Raw genomic sequence first — 17,021 nt, 5'->3', positions numbered from 1 at the left:
AGACCAGCTCAGAAGCATGCCCTCCCCTGGGGTCTGATAGCCCAGGAAATGACCGTGTAAATTGAAAGTTAACTGGAAACAGGAAAAAGGGTTGGCCCACGTAGCATCCATCCCTGTATGGCAGTCTGTCTCATAAGGAGATACGGCCCTACGTGTCCCCTCAAGGGGCCAGTGGGGCAGGGACAGAAGCTGAGAGAAGGCTTCAGTGCAGGGACCCGAGAACTTCCTGACCCCCTCCTTAGCCGCGCACAAAGCTCTTCCATCATTGTCAATCAGCTCTTGCCTTTGTTCAGTTAGGATTCAGTGATTAGGAAAGGGCACACATGGCCAGGCAGAGGGACACAGTGTCCGCTGAGGCGCACGTCACCTTAAACTCCCAGTAACGGCCAGCAGCAGCGATGCTGGACAGCACAGGGGACAGCGGGCTTGGGAGGCACAACCGTGGTCAAAAGATGGCCAGGAGGGTCTGTGGAGTCGCGCAGACACCGAGGAAGACGAGCACACTGACTCCTGTGCAGGATCCCCCACACCCCCTGCGCTGGGACGGCCTGGGGCACCACAGCCGCGGTGCTTCTCTGGTGTCTTTCAGTTCCCCAAAGAGCTTAGAAAGAAAACCAAAACCTATGATTTTCTAAAGACTGAAGCTATTACTTTAAAGGGTTTACATTTTAGCAACCAGCCTCAAGTTCTGTTTCCCAGGAAATACCTTAGGCCTCACACAAAAACAGGTTATTAAGGAATGAAGCTGCCATGCTGACCCCGCCTGCCAGCCGGGGATGGGACGGGGACCCTGGACATCCTGATCGGTGGATGCCTCCAAGAAACACCCGGCCCCGATAATTTAATAGAAAAATTATGTCAAGTCTTTGAAGATTAGAGAACTCTTTTGCCTTTGAAATTGTTTCAGATGATAGAAAGAGACGAGAAATGTCTTAATTCATTTTTTGAAGCTTTATATTACTGCCAAAACAAGACAGAGTGGTTTGTTTTTTTTTTTTAAGAAATACTATTTGATTAATCTCACCTGGTAATGAGGACTCAGAAATCCTGAATAGGAAATGAGGAAGTGGAATCTGGTGCTACATTAAAAAAATAACAACCATGACAAAGTGGGATTAATCTAAGAAGAGAAGGATCATTTGATAATAAGAAATACTTTACTATAATTTCTAAAATGGATAGGTGAAACCTACTGCAAACATGTCATTTCACTTAGGTGTGGGCCTAGCACACAATAAAATCCATGCTTTGCTTTTCCATGCATGATTATGTAATAACAAGTATTTCCCTGCCATCCTTGTAATCATCACTGTGACTTGTTTCCTTGGTCTGAAGTTTCTGGAGAGGGACTACTATGTCAAATTATTTGGATGTGTTATATTATATAAAAAATTGACCCCCCCAATTGTGTTAGTATGTAGGCTAACACATAAGTGCCAATTTCACCATAATCTCACCAAATTTTGGTAGTTTTTAAAAATTTATACAATCTAAGAAGTATAAAACTATTTTATGATTAAATTATGGTTTCCAATATTTTACACAATATGACTTACTGACACAATCTGAATTACCAGAGATTTTGATAATCTTTCTTGTATTAATTCACAATTTGTCTAAGATAACCCAGAATTTGCTCCCTTTAGCCCTACCCAAACTTAGTCCCTCCAACCGGACACCTAGAGCACAATTTCCTTCTGTGTGGTTTCTGTTGGGAAGCCTGGCTTGGAATCAAGCCTACGGCACCAGTTCTTTGCCTCACCTGTGACAGCCACCACTCTCGTCTGTCGCTCATTCTGGAATCTCTTGTCTTTTGGGGGCTCTTTTACTGGGCTCATCTCTCTAACCTGTTCCTCACTCGCACCCCTCGGGGCTCCCAGGATCACAGCACCTTAGAGCTCTGCCGTCCAGACCCCCACCCAGAGCAGCCACCCTGCAGCCATACCTGTGCCCTGGGCCTGGCTGGATGACATCTGTCAGCATGTGTCACCACAGCCCTCACCTCTCAGCAGAGGCAGATGGACACCTTATTGACACAGCACCGCAGGAAACCCATAGACCAACTGAACTAGCCATGTCTACATCACAGAGGAGCCATGTGTCCCAGCCAGTCGCATCACTCAGAGGCTTTGCTTTCCGAATGTAGAACAAAGACACTTTGTGGTCTTTGGGTTTTGAGTAACCTTCCCCATTCTGGGCCCTGGAACCACATTCCCAGGAGCCCACCCAGACTGCTGTGCCCAGACCCCAGCTTGGCAGTCAGTTCTGCTTCTCAGTGCTAAATCTTTGCGCTCCAGCAGTCTTTCTTCTTCTGTTATACTGGTCTAGCGAGTGTTCTCACAATCCATGTCCTATTAATTAAACCAAATAAGGATAAAAATAAAATGTGTAGCCAAGTGCAAGCAAGTATTCACAGTGTGGTAAATGCTCTCAGTGAAGCCGTTGTGAACTGGCCTCCCAGCAGCACCTCTCAGGTGCTCTGTGGACTCCCCCCGCCCGCCCCAGGCCCATTCTCTGATCCCCACTCCTCACACTGCACACTGGGGAGTCTGAGCTGTACTGCATGGGCAGGCCTGCAGATGAGGATCCGGGCTCCTGTCCCTCCCTCCGCACTGCCGCTGGCCTCTGCCGGGGGCTGCACTGACCGCCCCTCCTCCCGGGCCTGTGTGGCCACGCTGACCTCTGTCCTGCTAGGGTTCTGACGCCACTCCTTCCCCTCGACCATCTGGCCTGGAGGTGGACCCAGCTTCCTGCTGTTGCCCGTCCTGGGGGATTTCACCCTCCCTTCAGATTCTCTCCACCAGACCCTCATTTTTGTGACAATTGTGTTCATTAAGTTACCCCGTGTTGCTCCAGTGGGGACAAACGGTCCTGGGAGAACAAGATCACCCGTCTCTTCACCTGTCTCTCCACCCACGTGACCTGGGCTGGCAATACTCCCCTCATCCCCCAGCACATGACTAGCTCAGAGGTGGGCAATGATCCCAGCAGGGCCAGCAGAGTCTGGTCCTGGGAGAGAGAGGGACTCTCTGCTTTTTGGATTCCAAGGTATCAGGATTTAGGTCTGGCTCTGCCCGTGGCCACTTCCCCACCCAGTGGAGCAAGCCTGCCCGAGAATGAAGCTACCACAAGGAGGGAACAGAGCCCAGAAGTGGGAAGTATCTGTGACACTGTGTGAGCCTGCGGGTCCACACCTGCGTGACGCCACCCTCTGACCTTCCAGGAGTGAGCCATGAAGTCTTACTTGGCTTAGTTTAGTCACTGTCACTTGCCACCTAAATTTACGTATCAGGGGAAGCACTTCCACAGTCCACAGCCCAGTCTCACAGGAGGCCGTGCGTGTGTGTGGATGATGCGTGTGGACCAGGCACCTGCCAGCGCGGTGCTCGTCACGACTCCCCCTCGTTCTCACAGTGTCCTGAGTCCTACTGCCCAGCCCACCACCACCACCAGCACGACCTCCCTCAGCATCCTGCGTCACTGACCAGCGGGGCCCCACACGCAGGCTTCAGGTGCCCAGGGCCCAGCCAGCTGGTCAGAGCTCCCCTGGACCTGCCCCAGCCAGAGGCTGCAGCGCTGCCCTAGGAGGATTCATCGACCTTCTTCTGCTCTCCTGCTCTCAAGCTTTCGTGGCCCCTGCCCTCCCGGAGTGTATATTTTGGTGATGGAAACAGACATGAAATGATCAGCATTTTCTTCCTAAAGCACAAAACTGCCCTCCTCCTGGAGAGACCGCTGCTGGGGTTTTCGCCACCTTCGGACAAGGAGAATTTTCACCGGGACGTTAAACAGCTGCCGGTCCAGGCGCTGCCTGGCCTTCCTCCTCGCCCCTCCCTCTGAGCCAGACTGACCCTCACACGCCCATGCTCACCGCCTTCCGCAAATCAGAAGTGACTGCGCTGCCCCTGTGACACTCATTGTCTTGGGCAGTGACAGATGATGTCGCAGGGTCCGAGAAAATTAAGTCATCAACTGCCAGGCACCCCTGACATCATCAAAAATGTGCAGGCTGGAGAGCCACAGGCCCTCGACGGATTGTTGGAAATAATGGGCGAGAGGCAGGCAATTATGTGCTGCCATCGGGCTGCGCCGCTGTGAAGGGGTGGGGAGCTGTGATGCCTGCCCGTGGGTCATATCAAAATTTGGAACCAGAGCCCAATTTGAAACAACATAAACTAAAAGAATTGATTAGACCAGGTGTCATTTGGGGTGCACCTCTCTGAACTTCCCATAAATCCCTGCAGGTTATAATCTAATGCACAATAATTACACCCACTTCTAGGCGGCCGGGCAGGTGGACGACCCGTGGGTGACGGATGCTTCCAGCCTTGTCTGGACTCACCTTCCAACCCACAAGACTGCTTACTTCCCTGGCCTTTCAACCCTCCTGCATCATGCAGACCGCAGCCATGGGCACAGGCAGAGCCCGCAGTCATTAAGGAAGATAATTATAACCAGAGCTGCCCATTGAACTCCCCTAGAGGCATGTCACAGAGGAGACAGCAGAGGTCTGGCCCCTGGGCACCAACCCCAAGTTCCTGGGCAGGCCCGGGTGTAACAGATGACACACAGAGAGGGGCTGGCCTCCAAGCCCATTAGGATGTGGGCTTGCTCTAGCCCGGAAGCAGGAAGGGCAAAGGTCAGGAAAGAGCCAGCCTGGCTTCCCCGAGCCACTCCAGACCTTCGCCTGCACGCCCTTTGTGGGGGGACCACATGCATAGCTCCCTGATTTTCAAGTGTGGAGAATTTCCAGGTGGGCAGGGCAGCCACCGCCTCAGCTTGAAGCTTAAACACCCCCAGCATTCGCCTTCCCTTGTCAAGACTGATCTCACCTCGCTCTGTGCCTGGGGCCTGGCCCTGGCAAGAGCCTCTCTAAGGCCCCAAGGCACTCTGGTAACGCGAGAGCCTATGTGGGCCGTGACCACGGGCCTCCCAAGTTCACGGCCCCGCACCTCCAGGTCACCGCCCCTCCACTGAAAAGCACTGCGGACCTGGCTAGACATCCCCAGGTCCCTGCATCGACTTTCCCGTTCATCTACTTACTCGTTTAAGAACCCAACTCTGCTACTCACTGTTCTTGGCCCTTGGGCTGCAGCGGTGAGCTGCCCTCGCGGGGCTAACATCGGTCCAGGGAAGACAGACAATAAATAAGACAACAAGTAGAAACACCAGCTAGTTACAGGGACTTACAGACACACCCCACGGTGACATGGTGCAGAGTGTGGAGCCGGTGCTACTCTGGGGCGTAGGGGATGCAAGTCTGGATCGGTATTAGTGAGTGGAACACAGGGGTTTCTATGAGTGCTTTGTTTCTTCTATTATATGTCAATTTATGAAGCACAGGTATCTACTTGTTTCCATCTGTTTAAGCAGGAAATACACACCAGAAACTGGGAGTCACTCCCAGGAAAAATCCCAAGTAGCCAAGGAAGGGGAGGGTGTAGCTCAGTGGTAGAGCACGTGCTTAGCATGCATGAGGTCCTGGGTTCAATCCCCAGCACCTCCATTAAAATAAATAAGCAAACTCATAAAGAGATAAATAAACCTAATTACCTCCTCCCTCAAAAAAACCCCTAAAAACAAAAAACAAAGTAGGCAAGGAGAGGAGGACAGCTCAGCACCGGCTGTTGCACAAAAGGACAGGCAAGAGCAGGTTCCACAGGGTCCTCCGAACGGCCCGTTAGCCAAAGAGGCAGGCCCACCTCACTTCCGACGAGGCGGAACTCTGGATGCCCCTGCGAGCCACAGCGAGATACGTTTCCCCCTGAAAGCTGACAGAGCAACACACAGAGCATTGGCGAGTGACACCAGCCATTTAAAAAAAGAACGATTTAAAAATACATTCTTGAGAAAAACACAAAGTCTTAATTAATTAATTAATTAAAGCAAACATGCAAGAAGGAGGCTTTAAATGGCCCGAGACAAGCAAGAAATCCACCAGCTGGCTGGTGGCCCAGGTTGGAAGTCTATGGACTACAGCACAGGGGAACAGCTGGCTGCCCATGTTCCTATAATAAAACTTTATTAACAAAACCAGAGAGGCGGTCCCCACCAAGGAGAGTCACGAGGAAAACCCGGAGGGAAGAATCCGTGGACTGGCAGTGGCTGTGGGGGGCTGTCTGGCGTTGCAGCATCCATGTAAGTTCTGGTACAATTTTAGTTTTACAAACTGTGAAAAAAATATATGGATATTTTAGGGATGAAAAGTAACAAAGTACTATTAAAGATTCTAAATATGCTCTCTTGACAAAACAAAATATAATGAGTAACGGATAAGCTAAATACAGCATCAATATTTAAAATCCAGCAGCAGTTTTCACTGACATTTCGTGTACATACACACAGCTTCTCAAACAGCTGAATAAGCAGAACATTTATCCTCCAAGGATAACAATATGATGCTTTGTGTTACAGAAAGATAGAATTTGAAATACAGATCCATTATTTTGTAAAATATGTTAAAATCTTGAAAACCCAAACTCTGAGAGGCGTGGCTGTCTCTGTAGAGAAATCAAGTAAAGCAGGGACTGGAGTCACCACAGGGACGGCACGGGGTCTCCAAGAGTAGCCAGGAGGGAGGGTGGAGGGGGCAGGAGGGAGGGTGGAGGGGGCCGGTGGGGGGAAAGAGGGTCACGGGAAGGGACCACTGGCAGGCATGGGAAAGTGCTTGGGAACTGGGAAGCCCATCCACGGGGTGCTGACAATTGACGTTCTAACTGGCAATCGGGGACATCTGCACAGAAAAAGGCCCGGTCGAGGAAGAGCTCTTCACTGAGAAAGGGCATCCTTCAGGACGCAGTCTAACCATGGAAACCGAGGAGGGGTCCATATGAGGACCCCCTTCCGGTGGTGGACACAAGTTTAGGCTGCTCCTTTTCTGAGCCTTATTTTCCTTCAACCCATCCTGTCTGGCCCCCCAACCTGCAGCTGGTAGTAAAAATGAAGAGATCCACACATTTGCGCCACAAAGATCCTGGCACCCGTGAAGGCTGACGTCTCAAGGTGTCTGGAAGGGTCAGCACATACCAGAGAATCAGGAGGTGACGTGCTGGCTGCCCTGGAGGCCACTGCCAGTGCTGGTGGTGATGTCCCCTTTCAGGTCAGTACCTTTCCCTGCCGGGCAGAAACGTGGGGGCTTTCTCGGACTCACGCAGCAGGAACAAGTCCGCTGCAGCTCACGGTCAACTCCACTTCCAAGGAGTCCTCCCAGATCACCCCAGCGCCACCCGCCTCGGTGCCAGGATGAGCCACGTGCTGGGGTGCCCCTACCCCCTTCCCGTCTTCACTCAAGACCCCAGAGGTCTGGGCACTCCCCACTCGGGGCTTAACCTTAGGGCTACTTCCTCTTGGTCAAGCGTGTGCAGCTCCGATGACCTCATAGATCAACACCACACTTAGTGGGAGCTCAGCCCCGGCCTGAGTGTGGGAAACACAAGGAGAGGACAAGCCGGCGCCTTCAAGGATCCTAGAGAGAGGCTGAAGCGAGAGAACGTTCCCGGAGAGGCATGTGATGTGCGTTTGCCTCAATATCTACACTTATGGTCAAGGAAAGCTCAGTCCCGGGCTCCCTCTGTGGGTGGGTCTGGTCGAAGCAAACACCGAACATGGAAAGACAGAAACGACTTGGAGACAGCAGTTCAAAATCGGCTCAGCTTGTGCTTGTGTGAGCTCCTCCAGGTCTCCTCATAGTAAAACAGTGGGAAAAACATGCAGTTTTGAGGCAGCTGGACCTGATTTAGAACCTGGATTTGTCTGCTGATACAGTTTCTTGAACACTCATAAGCCTGCTTTTGGCTTCAGTAAAGTGGGAGTGTTCACACTATCTAAGAACCACCAAAGCCCCAGGCCTGAGAAGCAAGCACCGCACAGGTTTTGACAAACATCTTCTTGTCCTCGCTCCTCCTCTCCCGCTGACTCTCAGGTCAGGCCCTAGGTCTCCCGAGGCCGCACGCTTCTCCCTGAAGCCCCAGCATCCAGCATCGCGAGCTCTGACTGCCGCCTTCATCCTTCCCGCCTCCTTCATCCTTCCCGCCTCCTTGCCTGAGCACGTGCGCGCCAGCAGCCCTTCACCCCACGAGGACCGGCCACCCATCCACGCATCCATCCACTGGCTCACTCACTTCTCACCAGCCGGCTCAGGTTTCACAGGCATCCTTCCACCATGAACACTCTTATTATCAAGTGGAACCAGATGAAATTTCTGATATTCGACCATTTGACCGACAAAGTGGCAATTTCATAAGGTTCAAACAAAACATAAAAAGATGGCAATTTTCCAAGTAAGAACATCCCAGACCATCGGACCCCTGGCTCCAGAGTCCTGGGAGATGGATTTCAAAGGCATGAAACAGGCACACGGACTGCCGCTGCGTTTTCAGCCCCTGTGGCTGCAGGTGCTGGGCCGCTAGCAGGATCCAGGCTGGACTGGGTTCCTGCTGAGAGCGTGGCTGGCACCACCCTGCTCCCTTGCAGGAAAGGTGACCTCATTCTAGACAGGGGCCTGGGGTCCTCTGCGTCCTGGTGATGCAGGTCGCATCAGTCAGAGTGAAAACAGCCCTGGACAAAGATTCGTGAGCCTCATCCTTGGTTCCGTCACCGTCCTGGTTCGTCACCTGATCCCGGATGTCTCCAAACGGACAGGAACCTCACTCCCTGCTGGCACAGCACACACCTGCGGAGATCCCCCGTGGGCCCTTTCTCCGCGCTTCTATGCCCTGTCCCCCCTCGCCCCAGGTGTCTCCCTCTGCTTTGCCCCTGTGGTTTGCAACAACCGGCATCTTAGCACCCCCTCCTGAGAAGAAAATGAACCTGCACAGGAGTTGACGTCACCAGATGGCCAAAGCTGCTGGAACCAACAGATGGAAAAACGAAAAATAGAGCCTGACCCCAGGGATCCGAGAGACCATGTGACCTCCCGGGGCCCCGGCCTTCAGATCGTTCACCAGCAGGTCGGAGACAGCCCGGCTCCCACCCTGGACGTCGCCTCACTGTCTGAGTGACCTTGAGCAAGCTATTTATCCCCTCAAAGACAGGTTCTTCATCTGTAAAATATTAGCTACGGCAGTTTTTTTGTTCAGAAGGCGGCTAAGAGGATAAATGAGGAGGAAACACACGCGGTGCCCAGAGCACAGCGGCCACGCACGCTGCAGGGGCTCAGGGCGTGGGCGTGGCTCCCGGCGGGTCGGCCCTTGGAGGGGACTCCACTTGTGACAAAGGATTGAATCACCCAAAGCTGTGTGTGGAGCAAACACAGGAAATCCCAGGGAAGGCAGAAGCCACTGCACTGCTCTCTGAGCCCCTGCCGGAGCCCTGGCCGACCACCCGTCCAGCCCAGCACCTGCCCCCTGCGCCCTCCCACACGTGGGCCTGCTCTGCACCACCCGCCAGGGATAACGCACAGGCTGGCCGTCCGCTCTGCCAGATGCTTGGGGGCATGGGGGGGAGTGAAAGGTCCAGCTCTTTCCATGGAGAAGCTCCCCCCCGGGACGGAAGCGGCACTGCAGAGGAAGGCCTCTGTCCCTGGGGAAGTGCCGCCCCTCCTCCAAGGCTGTCCCACGTGAAGAAGGGCACGGGCCCTGCGGCCTTAGCACCCTAGAGCGCGCTCGGGACGGATGACTGAGCATCTGCATGAACTGGTGTTTCTTCACCTTGTCTGGGTCACAGACCTCGAGAATCTAAGGAAAGCTGTGGACCCTCTACTTACAGAAACACACCGCACACCCCAGGACTTCCTGGGGAGCCTGGGCGTCCGTCTCTGCATGGACGGGAAGGCGCTAAAAGCAGACAGACCCGAGCTGGGATCCCAGCTCCGCCTTCCACCAGCTCCAGCTCCACAGACAGACTTAGTCTTGCTGGGTCTTGGCTTCCTTATTTGTAAAATAGGGGTCTTAGCTGCCTGCAGGGCTGCAGCGAAGGGGCAATAAGGTGACGTCTGCGAGGCACCAGTGCATGGCCGGTGCTCCAGTCACGATACCCATTCTCATCTCCTAGAACAGCATTTTCCAGACATTGTTCCCCAATAAATTACCAGGTATTAAGTAGAGAAAGTTAGATAAAGAAGGAAAGGTGTTAGATGATGATATGAACGGGAAAGCTTGCGAAAAATAAACACATCAATCAGCTTCTCAAACTCACATTTTCTCAGAGGCTTTGGTTGGAAACCATTGGTGTGATTCCCGGGTGGAAGACGGAGGGTGTAGCAGTTTATCTAACCTTAGAATCCTCGTGTCCGTGGCTCCCATCTGGACACAATTTGGGAAACGTGACCCTGAGTGGTAAGGGTTCCCACTAGATGGCCAGGCCCTGCAAGTAAGAACTCTCACATTCACTGTCTGTGAAAAGGCAGCCACCTGTCCAGCGAGAGGGAACGGTCCGCATTGCACCCTCACTTCTGACATCGGTTGTAAGTTTCCAGGTTCCCGAGATTGTCCACAGGTTTAGTAATTCACTAGCAGGACTGACTGAGCTCATAAAAGCTGTTGGAGCCACAGTCACAGTGTATTACAGGGAAAGGCTACAGATTAACATCAGTCAAGGAAAAGTCCAGGAGAGGTCCAAACTCAGAGCTGCCACGGTCCTCTCCCCAGGAAGTCAGGACAGCGTGACACTCACAGCATCAATGTGCCACTGAGCTCACAGACTACTGGGGAGCTCAGCCAAGCCGAGGGTTCAGAGTTCCGTCACATGGACACCACACAGGTTAATTAATTACCCACGTGGCTGATTCCACACTCTGTGGGGATCTTCTGATACCACGTGACCGAAGCCCCCACCCTAAATGACATTGTCAGGCTGTCCAGTGTGACCAGAGCCCCAGGCAAACAGGCTCTCCTATCAGGAAGGGTATTCCAAGGGCTCTGAGGTTACATCCCAGGAGCCGAGCGCAAAGACTGGACCCATTTTCCAGCACTTGTAAATTCCTATCCTCACACTGTTGTATCCCAGTAACTAGCACCCAGTAGACCTTCAATGACACCTTGTTGAATGGAAGAATAAGTGAGATACACTTCTGGAATCGTGTGAAGTCTTGTTAAGTCCCAGCCTGCTCTGGCTCTGCTGTTGGCCCTGTTGTCCCCAACACCCACTTCCAATGATAATTACTGGTTCATATCTCTCTTGTCCAACTTTACCCTAGTTAACAGCTGAGTGAACGTGGCAAAATGTCAAATTCAATATCTTTTCATGATTAAAACCAAAACCTCTTATAATTAGAAATAAAAGAGAATTTTCGTAATCTGATAATCTACAAAATACTTAAGAAAATTTACACTCTATTGAGAGCTTTCCCTCAGAAATCAGACATTAGGTAAAATGCTCACCATTATCACTCCTACTAGCATTGTACTAGAGGTTCCAGCCAGCACAATAAGGCAAGAAAAGGTAATAAAAAACATACAAATGGAACATAAGAAATAGAACGTTATTATTCACAAATGAAAGATTTTATATGCAGAAAGTCCAAAGGAATCTATAGTCTATTAGAATCAATGAATGAACTTTGCAAGATCACTAAATATAAGTCTAATATATAAAAAAAAATTGTATTTCTATTCATTAGCAAAAAGTAGAGAATAAATGTAAAACACACACACACACACACACACACACACACACACTAGCATCAGAAACTTCAAATACCTAGGAATAAATTTAACTGTCTGCACTGAGAACTATCAGACATTACTGAAATTAAGTAAGACCTAATGACTAGAGATACATACCATGGTTCATAGACTGGAAGACTCAAGGTTATAAATATCTCCCAATATTGATTTACAGATTCAATGCGGTATCAACAAAAAGCCTAGTAGTGAGTTTGTTTGCTTGTTTTGAAAGATGAAACACTGATTGTAAAACATATTTCAAAATATAAAAGACAAAAAAATGGCCAAGGCTATCTTAAAGAAGAAGAAGAAAGCTGGAGGACCTCCATGACCAGATCCTAGGACCTGCCATAGAGTGACAGTCATTAAGATGTGGTGGCGGTGACACAAGGACATTAACTAGACCCACAGACCAGAACACAGAACTGTCCCAGTGGCCCATTACTGTGTGACAAGTTTCCCCAGTGGACGCTGGTCAGGAGCACAAAGAGCAGCTTTCTTTGCTCCACAATGACTAGGCTTCAGCTGGAGTGGCCCAAACACCAGCGGACTGGCTGGAACAGCCGACTAGAGTCATCTTTCTGGGCCTCAGTCCTCGCCATTGGCTATTTGCATCTGTTCTCCCCCTTGTGGACTCTGTGTGGCTCCCTCTGCCTCCCGCACAGCACGGCGGTCTCAGCAGTCAGATTCTTTACGCAGCACGAAGGTAGAAGGTGCCAGGTGTCTCAGGGCTGAGCCCACAGCTGGTACAGCTGCGCCCACTATATTCCATTGTTGAGAAGGCTCACAAGGAGAGGGAGACGGGGAGATAACCTGCATCTCTTGATGGGTGGAGTGTCATGACATGCATCTGCTATAGGCCCATGTATTATGTGGGGCCACCTCTTTGTGACAAAGGTGACACTGCAACACAGTGGAGAAAGGATAATCTTTTCAATAAATGATGCTGGTCAAATATATATCCAAATAAAAAGTAAAATGCATCTTGATACCTATAGTACACAAGACACACTCAAAAAAATCAATTCAAGGAGGATGTAGGCCTAAACGTGAGAAATAAAATAACCAGGTTTTTAGAAGAAAATCTAGGAGGATACAGCTGTTGGAATAGGCAAGTGTTTCTTAAACAGTACCCACAAAATATTAATCATAAAGCAAAAAGATGATAAACTGAGCTACATTAAAACTAGGAACCTCTACTCATAAAAAGATACTATTAAGAGAGAAAAAAGTCAAGCCACAGAGTGAGGCAGATATTTGTAATACATAAAGGATGGATATTGAAAACATATTTTTAACAACCTATAAATCAATAAGGAAATGACAGACAAACCAATAAATAATAGCAAAATAGGAACTTCACAAACGAAATGTGCCCAATGGACAGTACGCATGTGAAAAGGTGCTCGACTTCATTAGTCAAATCAAAGAAAAGCAAATTAAAACCACAACAAGATATTCTTCCCCACCCACCAGAATGTAAATGGAAAAGACAGACAAAAGGAGCATTAGCAAAGATGTGAAGCCTCTAGCGCACGCGCGCTCTGCCAGTGGGTGCGAACCGGTACAATCACGTTAGAAAACTGTTTGGCGGAACATACACACATACCGTCTCTCCTGGCAGTTTCTCTCCCGGCAGTGTCTCTCTCGATAGAAAATTTCACATATATTCACCAAAACACATGAATAAGAACTTCACAGTAGCACCATCCCCCAAAGCCCAAAACAGGAAACCAAGAACGTTTATAACAGCAGAATGGATAATTGTGTGGTGGTATATCTACACAACAGACTACCACGCAGCAGTGCAAATGGATGGAATACTGACATGCAACACTTGGGTGAATTCCCACAACGCAGTAAACAACAGGAACCAAGGTCCTGCACATTCTGAGTCTCCTTAGATAAAGTTCAAAAATCAGGCAATGTTAATCTATGTGCTGGACGTCGGACAGCACCACCCTTGGCGGGGGCAGGTAACTGCTGGAAGGAACCGAGGCAGCTCCTGAGATGTCAGTCATTTTTGTTTCTTGATCTGGGAGGTGGCTGTGTGATGTGTTCACTTTGTGAAATTCATTGAGCTGTACACTTATGATTTGTATATTTTTCTGTATATGTGTTATGTTTCAATTAGATTCGGTAAAATAAAAGGGGGAAGTCTACTTGCTCAGACATTTGCTTACTCAAATTTCTCCATTTTTCCTAATTAACTGCAAATTAGGAGAGAGAAAAGGGGGTAGGTTGGCTTATGAATTCAAGAGAAAAAAGAGAAAGAGAAAAAAAATTAAAATCGGGGTGTTTACTGAAAACAGTAAACCAAGATACAAAAGGGAAAGGAAGTAATTCTACATCCCCAGTCCTCCCTGTGATGAAATTACGTTTTTGCAATTAGAGTTGGGAATGTCTCATTCTCATTATGTTTTGTATATAGGCCATGAAATCACCCTTCTAGGACACAGGGTAAATTGGAATTATTTTTAGTTCTTATAAGAGCTCCAACTTCAAACAAAATGTCAAGTTTAATGATCCCTCCAACTGCTAAGCTAGAAATCAAATTTTAAACTCATTTATTGTGCCACAGCCAGGTCACCAGTAGACACTGTATTTTCACAAGAAATGGCAGCTCCAGCTATGAGAGCTATGATTTTCTGTACAAGCTGTACCAGTCTTTTTCCAGAGAAAAATGATAACTGCCTCTATTAGAAGAAAAAAGAATCCCTCCCTAGGAATAAATTGAGAAATTAGAGTGCAAGTAACTTCATGAATTGAAATTGATTCTCCCAGGGAAGAATTAAAACTGAATCCCCACCAGAACCCCTACGTGTGAAAGTGGACTTAGATGAATGAAAAGCCTAAATGTGAAAGATATAATGTTCATGGTAGAAAATTCAAGAGAATGTCTCTTGACCTTGAAAGTTGGGAAGAATTTCTTCAACAAAACTTCCAAACCCAAAACCGTGAGGCACATACACGCAACTTGATTACGTCAAAGTAAGGGTTTCTCCTCCTTCACTGTTGGTGGAAATGTAATCTGGTGTAGCCACTATGGGAAATAGTATGGAGATTCCTTAAAAAACTAAAAATAGACTTACTATATGATCCAGCAGTCCCAGTCCAGGGCATATATCTGGAGAAAACTCTAATTGGAAAAGATACCTGCACCCCAATGTTCATAGCAGCACTATTTACAATAGCCAAGACATGGAAGCAACATAAATGTCCATAAAAAGATGATTGAATAAAGAAGTTGTGAGATTTTATACACAAACACACACATTAGAATACTACTCAGCCATAAAAAAGAATGGGGGATAGGGGCCAAGATGACAGAGTAGACGCGAGAAGAGAGGCAGGGCGCAGCCACAGCCACCATGTCCTCCTGTGTGCAGTGCCCAGGCAGGGGCAGGGCCGAGACCTGAATCCGTACCTAAGGGTTTAGCAGCCTCAAAGACCAGACGGAGACTTATTTACAGCCCGAGGCAGATAGGATCCTTCCAGCCTAGTACCAGAGAACTCATGCTGCCAAGACAAACAAGGAGCTGAGTTTTGGCACGGAGCAGGGTGGGGCGGTTCCACGGTCTTCCCCAAGCCTGCCTACAGAATGCTGACCCGAGGCGGAGCGCACAGCTGCACAGAGCAGCGGAATGACCGGTGCCAGGAGAGGGCGGGTGGCCACCTGCCTTCCTGGCAGGAACGCAGCACCTGACCACGGTGCTGGGAGGGGGCACGATCCCCACCTACCTCACCCAAGTGCAGCATCTGACTGTGGCATCAGGAGGGGGAATGATCCACCCGCCCACCACGAAGGAGAGCAGCACCTGACCCAGTGTTGGGAGGGGGCGTGATCTGCTTGCCGACAGGCACTGGGAGCAGCACAGACGAGGGCACCAACGGAGGGCCTCTGGAAACAGCAAGCTGAGTTCACGAAACAGGACGCAGACAGAAAGACTTCTCAATAAAATCATTAAGAGCACACAGTCTCCAGGGGAACACATCCCTTTTTCTTCTTAATCTTTTTTTTTTTATCTATTACCTTTTCAATCTTTAGTTTTTAAACAATTGTATATGTCTACAGTTTTAATTGCTTTAAAATATTTCTTTTAAAATAACTTTATTATTATTATTTTTAAAAATCCACCTCATTTCATTTTTATTTCTCTTGGTTTTGATCACCTGTTATTGATTATACCTAGGTTTCAAATATTGTTTTTTGATTTTTCTCCTTTTTTAAAGGTTTTTAAAAGATGTCTCAACTCGATTGCTATTCTGCTTCAACTTGCTTTTCTATTATTCATCATACACTGTTTTCAAACCTTTTTTCCTCCCTTCTTTTAAAATTCTCTCTTGTTTTATCTCTTTAAAAATCTGTTCTATTTTCTATTACCTTTTAAAATTTTACTTTTTAAACAATTGTATATGTCTCCAGTTTTAATCCGTTTAAAACTTTTCTTTTAAAATATTTTTATTATTATTATTTTTAAAAATCTACCTCATTTTATTTTTATTTTTCTTGGTTTTGATCTCCTGTTATTGATTATACACAGGTTTCAAATATTGTTTTTTGATCTTTTCTCCTTTTTTTAGGGTTTTTAAAAGACGTCTCAACTCAGTTGCTGTTCTGCTTCAACTTGCTCTTCTATTATTGATTATACATTGTTTTCAAACCTTTTTTTTCCTCCCTTCTTTTAAAATTCTCTCTCTCTCTTTTTAAAGTTTTACTCCTGGATAGGCTTTAGATAGATAAATAAATAAACTCCCTAAGTACCACAATAGATAACTGATACTCCATAAGCCACAGTGCCAGAGAGATATGAGCAATATGAAGAAGCAGAGGAATCACTCCCAATTAAAAGAGCAAGAGAAATCCCCTGAAAGGAAGATCAAGGAAATAGACATTGATGGCCTACTAGATCAAGATTTCAAAAAAGGAGTGATCAAAGTACTGAAGGAACTAAAAGAGATAGTGTTTAGAGATATAAAATATGTCAAAAATGAAACTGAAGCTATAAAGAAGAGCCAAGTAAAGTTGGTAAACTCATTTGCTGAGATGAGAGCTGACCTAAAGGCTGTACAAAGCAGGCTGGATAATGCAGAGGAACAAATAAGTGAACTAGAAGACAGGACAACAGAAAGCACCCAATCAGAACAGCTCAGAGAAAAACAAATAAAAAAACAATGAAAACAATATAAGGGACCTATGGGATAATATAAAGGGTGCCAATCTAAGCATAATAGGGGTTCCAGAAGGGGAAGAAAGAACCAAGGGGATTGAAAAGGTATTTGAAGAAATCATGACTGAAAACTTCCCAAACCTAGAGAAGAAATCAGATATCCAAGTACAAGAAGCTCAGAGGGTCCCAAACAGGAAGAACCCAAACAGACCTACACCAAGACATATCATAATCAAGATGGCCATAG

At 48.1% G+C, this 17,021-nt stretch overlaps 1 long non-coding RNA gene across 1 annotated transcript in view; it reads right to left on the bottom strand.

Annotated features, from left to right (window-relative positions):
* Positions 1 to 17,021, bottom strand: part of LOC141578098 (uncharacterized) — a 78,931-nt gene that overhangs the window by 27,566 nt on the left and 34,344 nt on the right. The window lies entirely within an intron of this gene.

This window comes from Camelus bactrianus, chromosome 7 (assembly GCF_048773025.1).
Source record: "Camelus bactrianus isolate YW-2024 breed Bactrian camel chromosome 7, ASM4877302v1, whole genome shotgun sequence".
Lineage (NCBI taxonomy): Eukaryota > Metazoa > Chordata > Mammalia > Artiodactyla > Camelidae > Camelus > Camelus bactrianus.
This window is presented reverse-complemented; position numbering and strand designations above follow the sequence as displayed.